This window comes from Myotis daubentonii, chromosome 5, assembly GCF_963259705.1.
Source record: "Myotis daubentonii chromosome 5, mMyoDau2.1, whole genome shotgun sequence".
In the NCBI taxonomy this organism is placed as follows: domain Eukaryota; kingdom Metazoa; phylum Chordata; class Mammalia; order Chiroptera; family Vespertilionidae; genus Myotis; species Myotis daubentonii.
In genome coordinates, this window is record NC_081844.1 from 64532199 (window position 1) to 64537763 (window position 5565).

General features: G+C 32.6%; 1 pseudogene; it reads right to left on the reverse strand.

Annotated features, from left to right (window-relative positions):
* Positions 1 to 256: 256 nt before the first annotated feature.
* Positions 257 to 1146, reverse strand: LOC132234300 (rRNA-processing protein FCF1 homolog; annotated as a pseudogene).
* Between the last annotated feature and the right edge of the window lie 4419 nt (positions 1147 to 5565).

Below are 5565 nucleotides of genomic sequence, written 5' to 3' on the forward strand. Positions count from 1 at the left end.
TAAATCTTACAGTGTTGTGGGGGCCCCCCGATGACTGGAATCCCCTGGAGTTTTTAACCTCAGGCTTGCCCACACTGAGCCTCCAGCATTTCCTTACTTGCAGTTAAGGTTTCCTAACTCTTCCCTCTCTGGTGCTCATGGTGGTTTCATTTTGGGATCTCTGCTCAAGTCAATAGAGATGATCTGTCTCTGTCTCTGTCTCCAGCCTTGGTGGCAGTGTTCTGTGTTCTTCCCTCTGTTAGGGACCCGAGAAAAGTTTTTTTTATTTTTTATTTATTTATTTATTTTTGTGAGCAGTCATCTGATTTATAAAAAGATGTAACAAAATTTTAAATGATACAAAATATCATTTTCAAAACAACATCAAAATCATTTTCAAAACACCACCAAAAAGTGAGCGTATGTAACTGTTCTCAGCTCATAACAGCAAATGTGTGAGTGGAGCAATAATGCATGTGGTAGCATGTTTAATAAACCTGCAACAAAGAAAGTTGGTTGAAGGAAAGCAGAGAAACTTTGTCTTTTAAGTATTAGAACCGAGGGGCTCCATAATCATATGGCATCCGCTCAATGTTGTACCTATGGTTAGGAATGTACATGATGGGAACTCCAGGGATCTTCCTGATTCTTCGTTTAAGGTCCCGGTCAACTGTGGCCACAATATAACACTTGTGCTGAGTTACTCTCTGACCAAGCAGTCATCTGCATAGGTTCTTTTGTGTGTGCATGGTAATCGTTCAAATCTTGAATCCTTGGTGATCCTTAGAGCCACTCGATACTTCTGCCCCAATTTCTCATTTTCAGCCATTACACAGTCAGTTATACAAGGGATACACTTGGCATAGAGACAATCCATCATTGACTGCACTCAGTCCAGTTTGGCCTTAATGGAAAAGTTGATAAAGTTGGTATCAACCAGGATGTGGTAAGGTGGGCCTAGCTGTGTGCTATATTGGAAGAATAAGCAGGAGGGGTGTCGGGGGACTTCTCTTTCTTTGAGTGCACTGGGATCTTTTTTTTCTTTCTTTTTAGGTTTTAATCTATCCTTTTCTTTAAGCCTCTGATCTCTGAGACTAAGCATTCGCTTCATGGTCGCATACTTCCTTGTTCTCTTTTGCTTCCCCATGTTCAAGCCGCACTCTTGTTTCTTCCGAAGCTTTTTTTTATTTTCAATCTGTTCAGTTTTTACTTGTCAGGACCCCATGATGACATTCAAGATCCTTACACGCAGAACTGGATGGACAGTGGACCCTAAATAAGTCATTTTAAAATAAATTGCTTGGCCATTATTTAAAGCCTACCTAACAAGATCTAAATCCCTTCCTTGTTATAGATATTGTGGCCTTGCACCAATATTTTGGAAGCCAGGATTCTAAAATTATTGTGGACACTCAGTCCTCCTATTACCTGTCTCACAAGGGAACACAAAGCACTTGAAGAGATTGGTATTTAGGGATCTTCATTCTCTGCACCCAGTTGTGAAACAATAACCTTTACCCATTTCTCCATATTTATTGTCTGCCTAGAAACTGAGTGTGTAGTTATCTTTTGTTTCTAGAATCTCTTTCGTAAATAGCTTAGCATAGTTTGTGTGTGTGTGTGCACGTGCGTGTGTGCGGGGTGTGTGTGTGTGTGTGTGTGTGTATGTATGTATGTGTGGAGAGAGAGAGACAGACAGACAGACATACAGACACAGAGTAGGCTGGTTGTTCTTGTATTACTATCCTTACAATTGATCCCCAGCTCTCAGCTCATAGCTACTTATAAAATTATATATCAGATTAATAATCCTTTTCACCTTTCTTTCGTTATCTCTTCTAATAGCCTAGATTACTGGGGTCAGCAAACTGGCTCACGAGCCACATGCGGCTCTTTGGTCCCTCTTCCTAAGCCTTAGGAGTACCCTAATTAAGTTAATAACAATGTACCTACCTATATAGTTTAAGTTTAAAAAATTTGGCTCTCAAAAGAAATTTCAATCGTTGTACTGTTGATATTTGGCTCTGTTGACTAATGAGTTTGCCGACCCTGGGTCTAGAACATAAACTTTTAAAATATTAACTAATTGAATTGCTTCTCTACTGGGGGCAAGACAGAGGAGAGAAGAGAGAAATTATGACCATAATTGTGAAGTCAAATGTAATGCTTCTGTGATTTCACAAAGGCTAAAACGTACACTCTCCATGTAACAATACCTCAGAACACTGTCAACAGGCCTCCTCTATCCTAATCCAATGCCCACCTGTCCCAAAGTGTACTCAAAACTGGTATCAGGTACCAATTACTGAAGAAACATTTTTTGTTGTTAAAGAATAATTTAAAAAATGTTCAATTGATGGTGAGCAGATATAATGTCACTATTAGCACAATAATTTAATTTCAGTGTTGTAGAATATATTTCTTCACTTTGTGAAAGTTTCATTTTTAACAGTTTCATTTCTCATAATTTTTGCCTCTTTCTCTCCTAGAGTAGACATTATTGTCTGCCTTATTGATTTGCAAAATGTAATGCTAGCCCACAGCTCTGCACAATCACCAGTATGCTGTGTCCAATATTTTACTGGACTTGAGGGACCATTTTATGCATTTATCACCCTGTGCTGCTATTTAGCGAAATGCCATGGCAACATTTGTAAAGCATACAGGGACCTAAAGAACCCTATGTGGTGTTTTTCTCTCTGATTGATTTTGAGTATATAACTGCTCTCCAATGGATAAAAAGCAAGAAAGTAATTTGGCTTTACCAAATAGCTCTCATGAAAGTGATCATTGTATTTTCTTATAGGAACAGAAAGGAGGTCCAGGGGATTTTTTCAGTGATGTATATTCACTTAATCCCTTACCAAATAATCTTATAAAAAAATCAAAGGACTGATTCTTCTCACCCCCAGAACAATTTATTTAAACATATCAATAAACCTCTCACATAGAAAAATATATGAACTTAAGTATACAAATGTGTATACATATATATGATCTTTGTCCATGTACATATGATCCTATTATAGAAAGTAGAAATAATACTGCATACTTAACTTTGTACATTATAATTTTCACTCAACTAAATATGAACATTTTTGTATTTCGTATTAACATCCCCTACTATAATATAGCTTTTATTCTGGAGTCGTATGAAAATGTATTAAGCTAATATATTTTAGAATTCTCATAATCACAGCAATGTTTTAGTGAATGTCATTTCATATAACTGTATTACTAATTTTTAAGAATAAAATTATAGAAAAAGGTGTCTGCAAATGAACCATTTTACATTTTTATCACAGTCACCAATCTTGGAATTACAATTATGTTTGATAAATATCTTTTCAAAGGAGAAATATAACATTATTGATGTTTTAATTTGAATTATTTATATTAATGCAAAGTAAAGTAACTTTAGCTGGTTAATTGTCATAAGTGTCATATATTTTTATCTATTTAATTTCTTTTTTACTCATTACCATTTCCCCCTCAGTTTCAACTAGAGCATTTATTATTTTTATATAACTTTAATTTTTTTATAGTCTGCCAGATATGGAGCAAATAATCTCCCTTGTATTCCTTTTGCTTTTTATGTTTATGTTTAATTTTTCTTCACATTGTAAACTTCAATGCTATTTTCTATCAATAATCTTTGATAGTATATTTTTATTCACATCCCATTTGAAAGCCCTTTTTGTCCCAAGACCAGGTACATGCATATGATAATTTATATTTCCTATTGTTTAATTTAGGATTTGTTTCTTATATTTTTAAAAATTTTGCCTTTGAATATGTTTGAAATGTATATTGGTGTTTTGATGTTACAGAGAATTTTAATAATCTGCATATTTTCTAAACATTTATTTTTGTTTTATTTTACTTTTCCTGATAATTTAAAGATCCCCTTGATTAATTTCTATTTATAAATATATAGATCTCTTTTTCTACCAAGTTAATATTTTCAATTTATTTCATAACATTCCATAGAATTTTAAATGAAATATTGTTAAATGTTCACATTATGATAAATATCTATAAACTCTTGTTTTTTTTTGGTATGTTGCAAACCATTTAAATCTTAGTAAAATTTATATAAGTATTTCCAGCTTTTTTGTTTTTTTAAATTTTTTTATATTTTAAAATCCAGAATGGAATCTGAAATTTCCATTTATTTTAATACACTAATTTTTCCCAATTATTTTGAAACAAAATATTATTTTTTATTTGCAATTACTGCCATTAATTATGTGAAGTCATTGTCTAATTCTTACCCATGTATGTTTTCCTGCAGTAAACTTGACTTATCACATAAAATGCCAAGCAACAAATAAACAAGACAAACAAAACTCATAGACATGGACACCGGGATGTGAAAGGGGGTTGGAGAAGTAGTGAAAGGTAGAAGGGGTTGAGTGTATGGTAACAGAAGGAGATCTGACTTTGGAGAGTGGACACACAATGCCATTTACAGATGACGCATCATAGAAATGTACACTTGAAACCTATATGATTTTATTAACCACTGTCCCATTAATAAATTTAATAAAAATAAATTTTGAAAAAGGATACATGATGGGATTTAATTTAATAATAAGAGTTTTGCCTCAAAATTCATAAATTTTCTTAGGCTGTAGATTTTATATTATATTTTCCAGACTTGGTAGAAATTTTGAACATAATATGCTAATTTTTTCACCTTTTCTAAGTTGTGCTTATGTAACAGCAGTAAAATATTCAAAATTTGAAACAGTATGCTTTGAAAATTGGCTGATAATTATCACCTTTAATTACAGTAATATATTTGAAAACTTCTTCTAATTTTATGCTTATTATTCTATTTTTATTTCCCCCTGAGACAGTGTGAATTGTTGATTTATATTTTATATAAAGCAATCTACTTTCAGCATTTACTAGTGTAAAATTACACACTAAATTTCTTTATATTTAAAAATGCTAATAGTTTTGTATAGATCCTGGCAGACCCCTTTAGGTTCTGAAAGAAATACATTGACACCTAGTAATAGTGCTCCAGCCCATATAGTAGGTGATAAGGAGGGCTGCCAACTTTGAGTTAAGCCTGGAGCAGGAAAGGGTTATATTCTTTATACTGTATATATCTAAAATATACAGACAGATCTGTATATTTTACTGGTCATCTCAAACAAATCTTTATTTTTAAATGAATTCTATAATTTCTTTTATTTTTTTATTAATGATGCTCTCATTTTTTATTACTTTCCTTTGCCCACTATTGTTAAGCTCATTAACTAGTTTTCCAACTTAGTGAATTTAATACTAAGTTTATTTCCTTTTTATATAGTAATACAAAATTTGATGTTAGCATTCCTCTGCTAGCAAAGTATGTTAAATGCCATATATTTTGAAACATGCTGTTCATATTAATATTTTCAAAATAGAGCTATTCTTCATTGACCTGAGTATTTCAAGAAAGTGCTTTTATATGTTGTTGATTTAAAATACCAAATTGTTCCTAAATTGTTCTATAGAGTTAATAAGAATAGGAGCTGTTTTTATTTTAGTGTGAATAAGTTAATTTTACAGTGCTCCGTTTTCCAAGGGCAG